The sequence below is a fragment of the Anarrhichthys ocellatus genome, unplaced genomic scaffold (assembly GCF_004355925.1).
Source record: "Anarrhichthys ocellatus isolate YVR2014 unplaced genomic scaffold, GSC_Weel_1.0 scaffold2, whole genome shotgun sequence".
NCBI classification, from domain to species: Eukaryota; Metazoa; Chordata; class Actinopteri; order Perciformes; family Anarhichadidae; genus Anarrhichthys; species Anarrhichthys ocellatus.
Window position 1 is genome coordinate 6,445,908 of NW_022280032.1, and position 19,417 is coordinate 6,465,324.

At 43.2% G+C, this 19,417-nt stretch overlaps 1 protein-coding gene across 1 annotated transcript in view; it reads right to left on the minus strand.

Annotated features, from left to right (window-relative positions):
* Positions 1 to 19,417, minus strand: part of LOC116390128 (PDZ domain-containing RING finger protein 4) — a 45,445-nt gene that overhangs the window by 19,739 nt on the left and 6,289 nt on the right. The gene's annotated exons all lie outside the window — the stretch shown is intronic.

A 19,417-nucleotide genomic window follows, 5' to 3' on the forward strand; every position in this document is an offset into this window, starting at 1 on the left:
CTCCTACCAAGCCTCGATGCTTGCTCGCCATACTTCATGACCATAATGAAACAAGAGGAAACACGTCAGGAAAAAGAAGAGGGAGTGTTGGTTTTTTTTTAATTCTCTTCAATGGTTTTCATAAGAGCCAGATGGAACAATGAATCCCCAATCAACACAAGAATATAAAGTAGCCTTAACTACAGCATGAGGGACTTTTCCATCCTTGTGGTGTCCCGTTGGCTGATGCCTTTCCAGCTAAACAAACTGCCTCCGTTTGCTGTGTAGGATCTGTAGTCCTATCTGACAGATGGGAAGGGTTTCTATAGGCCTGGCTGCAGCTTCCTACAAACTCGCAGATATTCTCAGAGTGATGATCTGTCTTCAGCACAGTCCTCGAGAAGTCTTGCGACAGCTCTGCAAAGTGCATCATCAGCTAGCATGCCTAAAGTTACCGAAGGTGACTACACGGCAGAATTTCAATGGGAATCATTTTTTGGAATTGGCTTATTTCCCAAGTATCCTTAATCTTGTCAAATTTAAAACACCATTTCTTTCCACATTCACTCCCTAACACTCAGCACACGCTTTAGCCTCTTAAAAGTTTCATCACACATATTTTGATGTAGTCACACTAACACTAAGTGTGCATGCAAAGTATGCAAATACATATTCATTCATAAACACTTACTGGTAAACAAAATCTGTTTGCAACAAATGATTTAGCAGCTGTTTGTGTTTATCAAGTCCAATGCAGCTCCGCAAGTGCTTCAAGGCCAAAACTGCTCCGTTATGCACAGAGTCAACATGAATCACCTTCTTGGTCTGGAACAAAAAAAAGAAATGGTGATTATTCACGAGGGATCATTTGCTGTACAACTGGGCCAGGTGATGATCAGGAAAAAGTGAAGTTGGATAGAACTGTGCGTTGGGATGGAGTAACTGGACCAAGACACATCTGCTGGCTGTTTGCACATGGCTTTGCAGCAGCTGTAGCCAGATGAGAAATGTGTTTTCACTCATAGCCCCCTGAGACGACCACCAGCCTTCCCACAACAAATGCAGTAAACCAGCTTAGTGGAGTATAACGAATGCATGAAACCTTCTCTTTCTTTTTCTCAGTGGCCCGTACTGACAAAGACATCCAAAGATTGTGCACTTCTGACGCAGCCGAGTGCATTAAGTCTGCGCTTCAGTAAATATCACGCGTCACTTTAAGCTGTTCTGAGCTGTTGAGCGCAACAAACTGACTCACTGGGAAACTTCACCAGAAAGTCACTGTTGGTACAACTATGAGCCTGTAGTCGCCTACAGCAAAGCACAATCCTGAAGGTTCCCTCATCTGTGTCCCATCTTATCGAGCATCCTCCAGGTTATGAGGACAAGCAAGAAAGAACAAACGCGGAGCAGCTTAGCTGGACTCCTCAGGCGTCTCCTTTGTCAGTGCCTTTGTCTCGTCGACTGCTGCCTTCCATCAATATCTCCAAAGACCGAGGGCAGAATGTAGTGACAGTGGTAGTAAAGTGGGGCCAGTTTATCTGTTAAGATGTCAACTTCAGCCACATCTGATGCTGCTTCTGCCAAGGGACCATTTCTACGGCAGGAGGCACAGACACCGCCGGCAGCTTGCAGGGGGATTACTGATAGAAGTGATTGATGTACTTCTTCTGCGAGGGGAAACGGTAGCCCCAGGCAGTAGACTCTAATAGTCCATTAGCTTTTTTATGCCTTCGAATTAACTGCATACATTGCTTTATGGCGTGCATGTGGCACTTTGAATCTTAATGAAATGTTTTTGTTTTTAATTTTATAGAGTTTAGGCTGTGCACAAGGAGAACGCGTCTTCACTCGTTGAACTGGGAAAGCACTGAATTGAAAGGTCATCCTTTCTGCTTCAGCTACACAGACAAGTAAACAAGGCTTTCAGAAAGAGCATCGGAGGCTATTTAACCAGCGTGTGTAACCTTGGGTGTTGTGCTTAACATCTGTACATGCAGTGAGCCTCCGTTACACACAGTCTATATCTCCTGTGTGCCGTCACCTGCTGGTTTGAGTGGCAGCCTGTGGGGTGTTAAGTGTATGCAGGCAGATGGAGAAAGTGTAACATGTAGGTCATCCAGCCCCAGGAGTGTAGCGCTTACAACCGTCGATTACACGGCTGTTCTCGCTCCTCATCTTTAGAGGAGAAGCAACCTGTCAGCGTTGGAGAGCATGGTCACTAGAGCTGTGCTCTGGACACAGAAGAGGGACTACTGCCACTGAACTGAGGGCTGATAGAGTTATGATAGAACTCATGAAATGTGGATAGGTCAACCCACTCTGGGTGAGACATGACAAGTCATAGTGGGATACGCCTGCTCACACAGGCAAATAGAGTTGGGAAGTTGGAAGGGGCAGTAGTATTTTTCGCTCCTAGAATGACCCATTTCAAAGTTTTTCCTCAATCATTAGTAACTCTTAACACGAACAACACGAGTCTCTAAGATAATGAAGTTGTGCGGATTTTGTTAAGTTTTGGACAGAGCCAGGCAAGTGGCTTCCTCCTGCATCCAGTCTTTTTGCTAAGCTAAGCTACTTGGCGGTTGGCTACATCATCATAATTAGCGTAGAGACATGAGAGTGGTATCCATATTATCCATACATGAGCATATTTCCCTAACAAAGTAGCTGCAGTCATAACATTTTGCATTTCTGATTGGATTCATACTAAAATTCTCCTTTGAAGTCTTAGTTTTTTGGGGAGCATTTTATGCCTCAATTTGTGAGACAACAGAAGAGAGGTGACAGCAAATAAGGGAAGGAAGAGATAGGGAACACTGTGCAACAAAGGTCTCTGGCCGGACTTGAACGGAGGATTTTGCAGGTCATGGTTCATGCCCTAAACCCCTCGGCCACCAGAGCACATCTAGGAAGTCACACCTGACTTCTCTCCTTAAGTGTTTATGTATACAAGCCTGCAGCTTTGGCTTTTTATCAAAGAACCAGATATTTTGGTACGCAGAGGCTCATCTTTTGTACTGATAATTTATGTCCACACAAGCCTCAGAAATCCTTCAACTACCACTAATGTAACATTGTCTATGTGGAACATGAACTTGACTTCGGGACCCTGAGTGGCAAAAAAACCTACTGCTCTCACTTTGCTACTCTATTGTTTGTTGATTTTCTCAACTGAGTCTACAAAACAATAGAGCTGAGACACTGCTGCCTGACTGTTGCCTCTTCTGCAGCTCTAAGCAACTGAACAGCAGCCGCCACACAGCAGCTCAACATCAATGCGTTGCAATTCCGTCTTTAAACCGGTGAAACTCAATTTGCATTTTCAAAGATAAAAAAAACTGTACACTAGTGAGAAAGGGAGCATTCAGTAGAGACGTGGAATTAAATACTCCCTGATGTAATTCCAAATGCTGGAAGGCTGAGTGTTCATATGAGCATGACTACCTCTCTGTGAAAAAAACGGCTTGGGTTCCTCTTTACACCCAAATGTCTCATTTCAATAATAAGTGTCAGAATAAAATACGGGCTAAGGTCCACTACAGTGCAGCCCTTATGAAGGCATAAATCACTCCCAGACAGCCAGCGCTACTACTGTCTGAGAGTGACACGAGAGAGAGTGAGAGTGACAGAGAGAGAGTGACAGAGAAAGAGAGAGAAAGAGAAAGAGAGAAAGAGAAAGAGAAAGCGAATACCACTGGGGAAATCTGACAATCCCTCAACATCTTTACATGAACCAATGTACAGGCCTCCTTTAACCCCTCCAACCATATAAAACACACTCCACACGGCCCCCTGGGTTATTTTTCACATTAAAGGCTCTACACGCTGCTGCTGAGGTTTTATGCCCGCAGAACATTTGATGAATTCTGCCAATTTTCTTCTCTGAGCACCAATCGTGTGTGGAGTACTCCCTTTATTGCGCAACCCGTTCTAAGTGTATCAGCTCATTCTATCTGCTCTAAAATTCATGGTCCGCCTTTTTTTACATGCTTTTATTATCCAATCTCGTTCCGCAATCGCTCAGCGCAAGGACAACTGGACAAAGGGAGATGAGATCTTATGATGAACTCTCCCAACACTCAATGTCAAAAGTGTTGAGTAGCAGTGTCAGTGACGAAAGCTCTAAGCTCTACTACCACTGTCACCGCCACCACTTCCTCCTTTGCACTTGGCCTTGTCTGCTGTGTTGTGGGCAGTAACACATTACCTAATAATGTAATTCAACAACATTGTCAAGTAACTTGCCAAACACTGATTGTAGGTCACTGTTAATTAAAAGCTGCTGTCGAAACCTGCAACAGCTTCTCCAGAGCATCTGATACTCACAGCATGGCCATAACACACACACACACGCACACACACACACACACACACACACACACGCACACACACACATTGAAGTGTGCTCACAGATGGGACAGGCAGAAAGGAAAAGACTCACATGCATCCAGTGGTGCTCACAATGCTGCACACAAAAGACTGTTGGGTAAACATTTCATCAGATTTCCTATTGTGCTTTGCCCTTTTTGTCAGATGCTCAGTGTAATAATTTCCATGATATCCTCCTGTTCTGCTTAGGATCACTTTCCCACGAAATTAGATCAATACGACGTTCCATCTTCATCATTAATAGATAATTGTACTGTCCTATTTTGGCTGGATTATGAAATTCTGCAAAATATGATTTGGGACTGGTGAGTGAAACTGAGTGCTAGGTTAATCAGCTTGTTCAATGTTAATGGTACAAGCAGAGTATATTTGTTGAAGAGATTTAGAGATCTGCAGTTAATCTCTGTGCTTAACTTCCAAGATCTTGCCATCTTGGAGTGAGTTTTAATGTAAAATGGAGGGAGAAAATCGAATTAGAGTAAAAGCGGCACTTGGGTGGATGAATAACTAATGGATGAACAGCCTCCTCCTCCTTGGTGATAACTGGTAATTGGTTTGGGGGGGGGCAGGAGATGGGTAGTCGGATGATGCTATGTACTGTGCAGATCAGCAAAATGGCCTGGCTGGCGTGAAAAGATGTTGTAAGGAGTAATGGTGCCATCCATATGCTGACTGAAGAAAGTCAAGTGGGAACTGTCATGGAAAAGCTCTAAACGTGCTGGAGTGAGGCAGAAAGGAGGTAGGATAAATGAAGGGGACTAGTAGGAGTATTTTCTACACTAAAAAAGACAAAGTACACACCGATCATACGAAAGTGCAACCACTGCTCTTTCCTCACTTTCTGGACCCCATTTCGGTCATCTTCCTGTGAAAAATACCTAGAGAAGACGACCTAGCTTTTAAAGGAACGTTCTGGTTTACAACAACTTGGTTTTTAGTTTTAGTTGTGACCATCATCTTCATCATCAATGAAAACATCGGCACCAAAGTAATTGCTGATATCTAGGGATGCAGCACAGGTTGTAAATAAGCCATTTTGGGAAATAGGATTAATTTGCTATTTGGCTGCGAGTTCGATGAGAAGATCGACACCACTCTCATATCTTTCTCTTTAAATGTGAAGCTACAGCCAGTCTCTCCCAGTTGCCTGGCAACTTCGTGGTGACAACAAAACTCAAAAGAAGTCACTGCAACCGATCAATCTTATTGTCCAACTCTCAGTAACTGTCTTCGTCAAAATGTCTACTATAACTACTGCTTTGATCATATTATATTTTGACTGAAACGGAAGGCGGTTGCACGTGACATGACAGTTATAACCTCTTATTGCACAGGGAAATGGACAATCTATACAATAGATGTTTACAATGAACACTTTGTGTGGTCATTTTGCTGTTCTCCTTGGTTGTTCGCCACATTCCCAGATCTCAGCAATCAACCTGACATACAATGTTCTTATTATAGAGACAGATAATGGTAAAAACTAGAAAAATAAAACCCAAGTTGTAATGAACCAGATTTATTCTTTAATTATCAGCCGTTTCCCATTAAGTTTTAGAGTGCAGATGAGATGACACAGGTAGCAGATGGTGCTAGCAATGTCTACAAATGCAGGGCCGGTCTTATTCACGGTGGCCTGGGGAGACTTTGAAAGCGGTAAATTGTTTCCTTCACGTTTAATATGCTCATCCTAGCAGCAGAGGCAATTAACACCGGATAAGCACTATTTACATAATGCCAGACACACTCGTGATCACAACAAAGGCAACTCATCTGACTTCCCTGTCTCGCCCCTCTCCTACCGGCTCTTTGTCTGTGAGGCCGTCGCACGGTCGCTGGTTTGGAAATGAGAGTTGAGGTCAGACGGTGGCACGTGGAGCTTTGACAGTGCAAATACTAAACTGGGAGAGTTTGAAAGGTCATTCAGGACCCCTGCGGCTGGCCACTGATCTGCCCGTTAGCCATTAACTGGGAGCCAGTTCAGGTGGGGTGTCAAGGAAAAAAGGAAAGAAAGAGAGAAAAAAAGGATGGAAGAGGCAAGGTGAGAAGATGGAGGAAAAAACAAACCTAAACTACAAGGTGTCTCCAATTCTAGCCTTCCTGCGGAAGAAAACAATTCAGTTTTGCACATAATGTGTGTGAATGCGAGTATATTGAGCCTGAGGCCGCTGTTTTTAACACTTTCCCCCCCGAGACATATAGAGTCATTAGTGTCCCATCACAAATGTCAACCACCACAAAGGACTTGACAATAGAGCGGACCGGTAAAAATCAAGAGTGCCTCATGGACTGACAGCGAGCAAGTTTGGTCAATGCTGCCAATGTCAAAGACAACAAAAGGACAGGATTACAGATGATAGCCTGAGGCTGCGAGGGCTGAACTCTCATTCAAGCTTTCTTTGCACCTAACTCATCCTCAAATCCTAATTCAAACACTGGAAACTTTTCAGTGAAAGCAAAGCTGGAGGGGATGTCTGGCAAGTAAATGGCTGGTGTGTTTTGATGAAATGACAGGTTTATGGAGTCGCAGAGATATACTGTAAGGCCTCTCTGGTGCCCAATGAGTAAACACAAGATTATTGACTTCTGAGCACTCAGAAAAGCTCAACACCACAGGGATCAAGCTAACATACTGCAAACAGCGCTAACGTTTTGATTCTGCAAAGAGCCGTTTTAGAAGTCCTATGGAGTAATTACATTCACCTAATAACTAAAAATGTACACTCCAGCAGTAACAATCCTTAAATGTAGTTCTTAGAAAGTGAAGCCATTACATTTGACTTCTCTGTGTGATGTAGAAGACAGAACATCGACCACAAGACGGCAAAACGTAGGCATCCAAAAGTGATCCCATTTTAGCTGAAGGACAAACAGCGGTAAATAAGATCAAAACTTCCAATGGAAAGCGGAGCTGTCCAATTAGGACGGCATTTACAATGAGACAGTGATGAAGTTGCTGATGATAATCTTATCCTTGTAAAGAGCAGCGGCACAAAGCATGATTAAAAGGAAGGACATTATCTTAGAAGAGTGATCACAAGTGTAATCAATCTACTTCAAGGCTCCCCGCCGTGTTGTTCATGGCACAGGGAAAGTGCCAGCGAGAGGTTAGGAGAAGTCGATGTCTGCGGTTTTCTCTCGACCCACTCGAGTCTCACTCCTTGTCAGGTCCCCGAGTCAATAAACAAAGGGAAGTGAGAGGAAATTGGAAGCAATTCAGTGCTTCCTACTGTGTCCTGATTACACAGTGGGGACGGTGAAAGCAGAAATGATGCTCAGAAGAGCTACAGTATACTTGATCAAAAATACTGTACGTGTGTACATCAGACCAGAGAAGGACATGACATCCTTACCACTCACATTGGCCTCATTTTCTCATGGATGGCTAAACAAATGCCATGATCAGGCCACCACCCACAAAAACTACATTCAAGTCAGCCTCCTAGTGGTAAATACAAGTACAGTACTGTAAGACAAGGCACGTCTTTTTAGGGCCTTCACTAATACGACTCAATTTAATTACTTTTTCAATTTTAGTTACTGTTCATAATGGGGTTTTGGATATTCTAAACAAAGAACACATCTGAAATTTTCAATGACATTTCAATCAATTTATTTATTTCCTCTAAGAAATATAAACTTGAAATTATGTCGAAACAAATTATGTTGTGCAACTCTGTCCGATTGGACCCATTTAGGCATATTTAGCTGCAGTATAGCCTACCTCAGGAGAAGACCATTAGCTGTACATAAGAAGTGGACTTAGTCACCATGCCATTTTTGAAACAAGGAGGGAAAAAAACAGACCTCTGACTAAGACAGTTATCGGCAACCAAAACATTACAAGTAACTTTGATAAACTGAAAACACACTGTGAAAGAGTTCAAGTTCTAAGACGAAAACACTGACAACTCCGAGACCGAACAACGCCGTGGTAGCGACATGTCACAAGATAGCCACGCCCTAAAGCATACCCTGCTTTATGGAGTCGCCCCCTGCTGACCATTAGAAAGAATGCAAGTTTAAGGCACTTTCACATTGGCTTCACTTTTCAGACAAGGAGGTTTACGCCTGTTGCAGACGTATAAATATAACTGATGAAGGTTGAATGTGAAATGCTAATGTGTCAAGTTCTGGAAGTTGTGTTAAATTTTGCCCCTAGCTGTCTGGCAAAGATTTGGAGAATGTTTGCAGTTTGTCATTGTCAATCCTAAGAAGTGGCGAGTCATTTTTGTGTTATTAAGCAAGTCTTTGCTTGGAGTTCTGGCTGTCTCACAAATGTTTAGTTGAGATCTGAATTACCAATGTTACTTCATCATGATGGACATATTATGATGATGGTTAAATATTGGCTTAGGAACAAAGCTTTTATACTTTTCTTTGTATAACATTTTGTTGGCCCTGTGCCGGACTTGGCACAACATTTTATCTCCCGTTCTTCAGAGCCAAGCATCACATTTTGATTCCCATTAGCAAAATGTATTATAAAACACTGTAAGAAAGTTTACTTGTAAGTGACAAGTGAAGACAGAAATGACCAAATAAAGCTGTATACTCATGGAGTATTATAATCAATTAAATGGCATTAGAGCTCTACAGGCCAACTGCTATACTTAAGATGTCCTGACACAGTCCAGTGCTTCAAAGGAAAGTCCCGACATCGCTGTCTAACAGCAGAGATCAAGTAACCTCTGATAGAAAAAATGCAACAAACAATGTCGGCCATATTCAGAATGTAATGAAACACCTGTCAAAACATGTTTGTATGACCTGAAGCTTTGCACAGTAAATGAGCTGTAACATTACCCTGCTCTTGATGGAGAATACATTAATGGAAAACTAGTTCACCTGGCAATTTTAATGTATGCAAAAAAAACAAGCAAACAAACCAATCTTGATTAACAACACCTGGCGCTGTTGTTGTTTGAAGGGTGCATCCAGGAATGACTGGAATGATTTACAGGCAATACACAGCAAAGTTCCTGATTAATGATTCTGCCATCGCTTGAAGTTACTCCAAAAGAAGAAGAAAAAAATGTGTTGATGAACATATTGAGCTCGTGGAGGCACTCCAGAGCTGCACTTATTAGCCGGCACTTCAGTAATATTTTGACATTACATGGAGTACGCAGACGGCTGCACTGCATCCACTGATTGTGCAAACGGATGGGAGATTGGAAGCGGTTGGTAATGTGGTAATGGTATGCATGTGTGGTGGTGGTGGGTGGTGATGATGAGGGTAGTGGGGGTGTTCACACTGTCATGGGAACCATAAGTAGGCCACGTATGTGACGACTGGGCTGCGCGTTTGGTGTCCCCTGTTTCATAAGGCTCGGGCTCCCCGCTTAATGGGTGTAATAAAGGATTGTTCATGGCAGCGTCCGCTCATTTATTCTCATTCCTGAGAGTGAGAGGGGACCGCTACAGCAATCAGCCACTACTCACTGGTTAATTCCAAGGCAGATTTATCGTCCGGCTGTGTAATGGATGCTCCGTGTGCACGAGCATGTGATTGTTTCTGTGTGTGCGCGTACAAACTCATCCTACCTGTGCACAAAGTCTTTATTGTTTTACAAGGTTTTATCCCTACCACTGCGAGGCCAAGATTAAATTTTAATCAGCTATTAAGTGCAATCACAGCCATGATTTGGATCCCAATGAAGCTTATACCCGGAACCCACACCGGGGCCGTACAGGCTGCAGCGGGAATGTCATCTGTCCTGGCTCAGAGACAATAACAGGTCACTTGTGGCTGTGGTGGAGAGGAGAGACTCTCCTGCCACATAGAAATGACAGCTGCTCTGCCTCCCCAGAACAGGGTGTTTGGTATGAGGGGTAATGAGGCCAGGAGAAAGATGTGAACACCGAAGGGGAAGTAGCAGCCTAACAAACAAATCGCACTTTTCCACTACAGGGACTTAAGTAATGTAACACGTAGCCATCTCCATGGGATTTTATTTCCATTGTTCTCTGCACGCTTTGGCAAGACATTCCTGGAACTGAATCCTGGCACTACTTGGAAGTTGATACTCTTATCTAGATTCCAGGTACAATTAGGCATTGCCAGCAAAGCTGTTCATCATAACTGGTCAAGCAAAATGTGCAATTAAAGAGAGCATCTGCAACAGCAAGAGAGATATTTTATCCAAAGGGACACAAGTTGAATATGGACCAACAATGACAACGAAGCGATGACAAGCATGTGGGAAGTGAAGGGAGCTGGAATCAGATCTGGTCTCCCCGTCTTCCCCTATTGTCTATTTTCCGTATTTGTCTTCCACCACTAATAGCTGCCTGATTGTGGCACGTCCCTGCCAAATGGAAGGTGCAAGGACACTGAAGTGATTATTCATTAGACTGTAGTGCAGCATCCTCTTGACACTGTCACACTCACTGCAGACTTCTAAACTCCACAATACGAGCTTTAGAAGTGAGCCACCGCGGCAGGGTGTAGCGCACCACTTTAGCTGAAGGGGAAGTTTTTCTTTTGTTCTCATCTGCCGGACAGTGTGTAGAGCTGGCGAGCGATTAGGTTCATTTATACCACGGCAGCCACTTGGCAAGGATCACCACTCCATGTGGAGCCAATGTAACACTAGAATGAGACCAAATGTCTCTCTCAATTGGAAGGCAGGGAGGGGGGTGGGTGTGTGTATTGGTGGAGGGCATCTGCTCAACATTTACCTAGTGTTTTATAATTAGATGAGCGCAACTGCTCGGGAGCAAAGCGTCTGTTCCACTGTGATTTTCTGATAACAATTGTATGACTTGGAAACAGGCGGAGGAGGGCTGTAGATGGAGACAATTAGTGAAGCTAATAAAATATGAACCATATTGCAAGTGAAATGAAATCTGTGTTCAAAACATACAGACTGGTGCTGGGGTGGAAGTTGGTCATGACAAATGCTAATTGTTCCCAAGCAGCAGTAAGGCAACCTGTTAAAGCCCGCTCACATCTGGCACTTTTGGTTTCCCATCTCTCTCTCTCTCTCTCTTCTGTTTTGCACATTTAATGCTCTGCCAAACACCAACATTTAGCACAGGAGGATAACAGCTCAGTGGGTGCAGAAATATGTCCATGTGAAGACAGCATGATGCTCAACAAAGAGCCTCCCCACCGGTTCATGGAAATACTTAAGTCACACAAAATGTATTTTTAGGATAATCAGACCTTTCCGTCAGCAGACAGTTTGACTTGTTACTGCAGAAAAAGCACAGGTATAACTGTAACATCAATTAATAACGGCTCGGTCCAATTTAAGTGTGCCAGTAAATCATTCTCGAGAGTCCGCCTGCACACCACCAGGGCCCTACAACTGGAACACCTGAATGGAGTGCGACCATTATTCATGTTATCAATTACACCTGCGTTCAATGTATCAAAATGTCTGTTGTAAATTAGGTCAGCTGCACTGACTAGCACATACTGTGCTGGTTTTAAATTAGCATTTTATCTACAAAGATGCAATTGCATCATAAAGCAACCCCACAACCAACACAAAATGACAGCTCTATAATTAAAAGGTATGGCTAAGATTAAACTCCTAAAAGTACTTAGTTCAGAACAGGGAAATATTGTGGTCATGGTTTGTTTATGGAAAGATTGCTGTCATGATTAAAACAGACTGTTGGTTGAAGAGGGGCCGTGAACCCGAGTCGCAGTCGTATATGCACATCCACCGCACAAACTACCGTACCCTAACTTTCACTGTGGTTTACATATTTCAAACTAACATCTTTAAGCTGTGAAATAACTTTTTACATTTTGGGACATATGCCTATTCCTTCTCTTGCCAAAAGTTAGACAAGAGGTTAGGTACCACGCTCATACAGTATCTGTCCATCATGTTATGAGGAGTTATGTGCTGGAACAATATCTTGGCAAAATGACTTCCAGGAGTCTCCGCTCAAGAAATAATCCAGCACAACTTTTAGTTTCCCATTTCTGTTTGTGAATGGATGAAACAAAGAAGATGTGATGTGTTAACTGGTGAGGTGTTGGTAGGCAGATTTGTTCTTTTTACTTTGTATAAACCAGTCTTGCTGTGTTTTCCTGATTCCAGCCCGTATGCTAAGCTAAGCTAATCGTCTATGGTTTTTGCTTCATTGTTTACATACAGAGTGGTATCTTAACTAACTTACTTTCCAAAATGCAGCTGATTTGCTGAACAGGCTAATTTAATTTTTCGAAAAATATGTATAAATAAAAGGTGTTTATTACTGCAAAGTAATAGAAAAACTGTACCTCCTCTTGTGGTCATTTTTTGTTTTTTTATGACATAGGAGATTCAAAAAAAAAGAACTGTATCTAATTGACTTTCAAATGAACCCACCTGTTCACCCAGCAGATACAGCATTCATTAATAAATATGCTGCTTTTGCAATTTTGCTAACACATGCTACAGTCACTTCACAGATCTTATTCTCTCACCCACCATCAACATTTAAAGTCACCTTTTTATATTCCATCTGTATTTATATAATGTTTCATATTGAGAGGGAGGACTTGTCCTCTAGGCTTCAGCCTTGAGTGGCCATTTTCTGGCATAAGGAGACCTATAAATCTCAGATTCACCTGGGGCCCTCGCTGAGGTTTGGGCTGTGGTCGTGTAGACTTGTCAGACAAAGACGGGGAGGAAAACAGATCTCCCTCAGTGGTGTGACTGCCAAATTCATTCCTGTACAAAGAACACGCCAAGTGTGATAGCTTTTCCCCAAAGCATCCAGGATATTTCCAGACTGTATGTTTCCTGAAATACAACTCTCTCCCCAGAGCAGGAAAATTTAGTGGAGAGCTGAAAGAGCATTATGTGATGCACACACACACACACACACACACACACACACACACACACACACAGACACACACACACCATACAGTCACACAAACACAGAGAAGCATAATGGGAAGTGGGAGCTAGCCATCAGTTGGTTCCTCAACCTTTTTTTTTTTACAGTGTCAGTTCCCTGATGAATCGCAGCCTTCGGGTAGAGGAAGCATCCCATCATGATATCCCACCCCCTTCTCTCTCCATCGCAAAACATGTTCCGCTATTGATTAATTCACAAACAGTCTAAAATGCACTCAGTGTCTAAAAACAGACATTCCTGTATCGATTACCTCTGTGCTATTCCCTCAGTTCCAAAGGCACGCCCGACGCCTCCGAGGAAAACAGTTTCCAAATCAAATTCACTTAAACTGCTGTTACTGTAAAAATGATGGCGGTATCAGACCTTTTATGCAAACATACACAGTGTATGTAACTTGCATAAATCACAGACCTTGTTTACGGTTAAATAAAGCATAATTTGCTGCTGAGTATGTCTGGCTGAAGCAAGCTTTGGGGCTTCACTGTGGTCCTTTGGCACTGATCAGTCACTGTCTGCTGTTTTTTTTAGGGAGCTCTCAGCGTGTCTGTGTGATGACAGCAGCCAATCCTTTTCCACATTTGACAAGCGATGGAGAGAAACTGACATGGAACGATGACACTCACAGTTGGTGATACGCCAATGACACTAATAGACTACTACTCAGCGCTCCCCTGACATTATCCAGTCTCGTTTTTCTCGATCTGCGTCTCTCTCGCTCACATATCACCCCGGAGCAAAGCCGGATCGAGGAAAAGGAAGTCCGCATATCCACTTAGGCTCAGATACTGTACATTCATTAACAGTTAGCTTGGCTTTTGCCAAGTGACAGCCACAGTTTTGACTTTTGAAGAAAGAGCAAGTTATATATATATGTCAAAAATGTCTTTAAGTTCAAGTGCATTGCATTTATTTAGGCTTGCACATCCATCCACTTCTCTGCTACTTATCCAGGCTGAGGTGGCTCGACATCCTTCTCTGCAGCCTCATCCTGTAGTTCTTTCTGGGCTAACATGGAGTGCTTCCCAAGCCAGATAGGATAAGTGCAGTAATCGCTCCAGCATGTTCTGGGTGTCTACCGGCTGTCTCCACCCAGATGGAGGTTCCAGACCAGTGCAAAAAATAAAAATAAAAAAATCACAGCAGATGTTATACTAAACAACCTCAACCAGCACTGTGTTGTAAATGGACCCAGAGATACACAAAACTCCTTCCCTTGGGACAGAATGTGAATCATGAATTGCAACTTTATTTCATGGTGGAGGGCATATTAGTCCCATGTGAACGACTCAAACTGTGATTTGACCAAGATAGAAATGACTAACTTCACGCATAAGGAAACAAAGGCCCTAAGGCAGACTATTGATTGGAGCTCCCAGGTGGGTTGTCCTGAACCAGTGGACTGTGTTACAGTTCACCAGAGACACATTATAAAAAAATGTATTCTGGTATGAAGTATGTTTATAAATTATTCTGGCCGGTAAAAAAATGTTCTTGGCAAGCAATTCCGTAAGAATGGAGACAGAATCGTATTGTTTGGATGAAACCAACGCATTTTAAGACATTGCGGTGAAATGACGATGCCTTAAGTCAAAAGCAACACATTTTTAAACATCTCCAACTAAATCTCTCGACACAACTTCACGTTGCCACAAAACAGGGGGCCGAATAAGGCAGGTGGCCCCCTCCTCAGTGTGCCAGTCTGCCTGCTAGTGTTGAGGCTGTGAGGAAGGAGGTCTGACTGTGAGAGGATCTGGGTTGTGTGGGAGGTGCTGGGTTGACTGCAGTGCTGCAGGGGAGAAAACACGGTCACCATTCCAACCTCACAAAGATTGCATCTTCTTCCTGCTGTGAACTTCTGCGAGCTGCTTTTTCCACAACAATGTGTTGTCTTGTAAAAATAGTTTATTTCTCTCACATGTTCATATTGATACATATAAAATGAAGTGTGCCTCAATTTAAAAAACGGCACTTTCATTTTTGCATTCTTCTGCAACAAACATGATTTATCATATGGGGATTAGCATTTAACAAACTCTATGTGAAACACTTCTTGCAAATCTATTTAACCCAAAGACCTGCTTATTTCAAGTTCTAATGCAACTGGACTTTTGAATTGATTTTGCAATCCAATTGAATTACATTTACACCGAGATGTCAACTGAAACTCACCCTACATTGATGCGCCATTGATTTCATTTGAGCGAGGTTAGAGTTTTTAAAAAGCCATCGTGATGCTCTCATTGCAAATGCAGCTCATTAGAAGCGAGGCCTTTGGAACTGTGTCAGTGTGTCAGTGTGTCAGTGTGACGGCAGCGGCAACATTAAAGCCCCAGCTCAGCACGCCACTGTAGACTTAAACACTCAGCCACATTGCAAACTGAGAACACAAAACCTCAAGCTTTATTTCCACAGCTATGGGATTGTTGTCTGGATTTTGTACTCTGGCTAATAATACCTGATATGGCTCCTCGTGTTTTCTTAGGATTTGTCACTGTAGCGGCTGCATTCATGGAGCTTCTTATCGCTTTCCCCCCCAGAGCCGGGCTCTATGAGCTGGGGTGCACGGAGGTGTGAGTGTGTGTCACCCTTCCCATCAAACCGCTGTCAGGCCGGGCTTATCATGGGAGCCGCAGGGGGTGCCCGCTGACCTGTGGAGTGACACCCAGCATAGCTGCCTCACCCGTGGGGTGGGGGGGGGGGGCTTTGTGTCACCCTGACACCCCTAGCACCACCCCTCCTCCTCCACCACCCCCTCCAACACACACATACAGACTGATCTCCTGACCTGCTACAGAATCAGTCGCCCTCTCAAACACAGACCTGTCAGAGACAATCCACACCTTGTGAGCCACCGCACAGGAGGTTATAGCATAAAAGTAAGAGCAATGTAAAAAAAGAAAAAGAAATGGAGGTTGTGTAAAAGACAGACAAAAGAGTGAAAAAGGGCCGTCACTGAGGGTAGCCACCACAAGAACTCAAGGCTTTGTCACCTCTTTTTATCGACTATAGATCACACAGGCAGCCCTGGTGCTGACACCATCCTATTTCTCCAAATGTCAGCGGTGATGTTGGAGCTGATATCTTGCGGCTGGCGGGGGGGGGGGGGGGGGGGGGGGGGGGGGGGGGGGACTGGACGGTGAACACATTGAATGGAACAGATAAGAGAAAGCCTGTGTATTCTGTCAGGTCCTCCCTCATTTCACAGCGAAAAGAGGACCTTGTTTTTATCACCATCCAGAAGCACCTGCAAAAGTGCACATCTCTGACTCACGCGTAAATGAAGACAATATATTGTATATTTTTTTTGATGAGGCCTTCTGCAGCTCAGCAGTTACTTATCCTGTAACAACTCTCAGTGGTATTGTATCCTGAAAATGAACACGTTTGTTATCACCTTCTGAAATGATGCGATTTAATGATTCTAAGCTCATTCTGATTAAAAACTAACTAAATCAGTTGTTGTGTGCGACATGTGTGTGACATACATGTGTGTGACATTGAGCTTTGACCACCAAATTCTAATCAGCTCCTCCTTGACAAAAAAGATGAATATCCAACGCTGAGAGAGAAGGGGAAAAAATAAATTCCAAGAAAGTTGGCCTGCTGCATAGTAGTGGAAGACTTTTCCAATACTAGCTATTCTGTGACACTGGCAAAACAAAACAATAAAAACACAACTAACAGGATTCCAGTTTGTTAATTGCTTAATTCTGATTGTTGCACGAAAATACTGGACATTTTTTTTTTCGGACACAGAAAAAGTACAAATACATTCATTTCTCATGCAAAATAACACTTTGGTAGAAAATTGTGTGTTGTGTTGGACCCCACCACTGGTGTTCTCATAGCTTTAGGTTACCCAGCGCTTCACAGTTGTTAAGCTTCTCATGTCTGTTTCTAGCTGAATTTTCATTCCCAGCATACAATCCCTAGTAATTGGGAGGAAAAGGGAAGATGTGTTCTCGTGAATTGCAATAAATTAATGAGGGCCCTTCTGTCTGCTTAAACTCAGATAATCAGCTAAGAGGCACCCTGGATGCAGATGCACAACCCCCCGTGTGCGTCCCAGAGCTCTTTGTTTTTCACCAATGTTTGTAGTGGAAAAGCACAAGCTGTCAGGTCTTTTCTCACTCTACTCATGACAAACACACACACACACACACACACACACACACACACACACACACACACACACACACACACACATACATAAATACACACTCTCTCAAACACACACGGACAGAAGTTGAGAGCAGAGTTTCCCATAAAAGCGACCACATAGACAGACACACATAGCAATCACACTAAGACAGACAATTTAGACAGGGACGCAGATAGTCATGAGTGTACACATCTATTCACACATGCATACTCATATTTCCAATAAACAAGCATGCTTGCACACACCAGTGATGTGTGTGTGTAAAGGGAATAACTAGCTGCTTTGAAATGCATTATGTCATGTTTTGAGTTATACAGAGGGCCACAAGTCATGGCTAATAATAATGGGGGCAGAAAAATATGGCGCCTTTGTCCTTTGTTTACCGTCAAAGGTACGGTAAAAAAACAAAAAGAAGAGGACAGAAAATATTTTACACCCCCCCAGCCACAGTAGCATGCCGTTTCCCAGCTTTTGAAACATGCATGCACACGCACACACACACACACACACACCTGAGTCATCTTACGCCGGGTTCAATTCATTAAATAGACGCTCTGGTTCACCGGGGATTGGCATTGAGATACTCGGGCATGTAGTTCATTTTCTCCGTCGCTCCTCCAGTCTGATTGAAGTTGACGGCCTTTGATCTTGATTAGCATGTGAAAGTAAAACATGCACTAAGACATATAAGGCTCGGTGTTACTCATGGATGACGCCGCGCTGATGTCATCCTCATCCGCTTAAGTGAGATTTACCCAAAGTGAGATTACTTTTATCCCAATGAATTAATGAGGTGATGGAAATTTAAAAAAAGGAAGGTGAATGAGTAGCTATAATGACCTCCAGGACTTTGTTTGCTTCTATAATTGGTTTCTTGTTGCTGTGCAGGTATATTACGATAACCTTCTATCACAGCCCTTGTCTGAACACCTTAGGACAGCAAACAAGCACTTCTACAATCGACTCCCAGCAGCGATATGTTGCAGAAATGTGTTCTCTGATGAACAGCTTTAGTTCCCTCAGGTCAATGATGTGTCACGGTTTGTTTGTGCAGCTCTTACTTGGCGGTAGCTGCGAGTGAAATAAGTCAGCACGGACGGAAGCACAGGAGATAAGACTAATTCTCAAGAGCTATGTTCATGCGGAAGGAGACGAGGAGGCCTGGAGACTTGATTTGAGGGCTGAAAAGGTCAGCTGGGTTCTTATTAAGATAAGGAACAGATGAAAAGGTCATCTATCATCTCCCTCCTGAATCCCTGCTGCTCCTCCACGGTGAGATTTAGTGGACTGACTGATAAAACTTATTGACTTCATGTCTTGTGGCAAAAGTGGCATCATCAGTATCCGAGAAGTACAGTGCACATATCCAAGATGTGTGACCTGGATTTTTACTTCCTTTTCACTTTTTCTCATCTAAAACAACATTGTGTTTTAAAAAAATTAAATATATATATGTATATATTCGCTATCCATTATAGAGAAGCAGCCAAGCGATTGAATGTGTGATTCACACAAAATTAGACAGTGGAAATCTCCAGTTACACAGCCAGTGTGAGGTTGTGGTTACGCAACGCTGTCTGCAGCGTCTTCAACCTGAGAAGTATGGGAATAGCATTAGAAGCTGAGAGGGGAGCTATAGAGCGAGGACGTAAATACTAATCCTTTATAAACAGCCTGAGTGGAAAAAGATCATCTCAGCATATTTATATCTCAATTTCAGATGCCGGGAACCCCGGGACAGACAGCGGTGCAGCTCGCAGACATCCATTTGTGTTGTCATCAAACATGGTTGGCTGACAGATCAGGCTTATGGCTAGAAGCTGTAAAATGAAGCAAAGAAAGAGCACTGGAACTGATGGTGGGTAATGGGGCTGACTCAGAAATATGGTTCTTTATATTAGCAAGGCATGAAAAGGATTGATATGCATCTGTCCATCTGTCTGCCTATGCACCTGAAGAGAGCTTGAAAAACATGGACCTTTGTATTGCATGGGAATTGCAAAAGCAGCCCTGAAA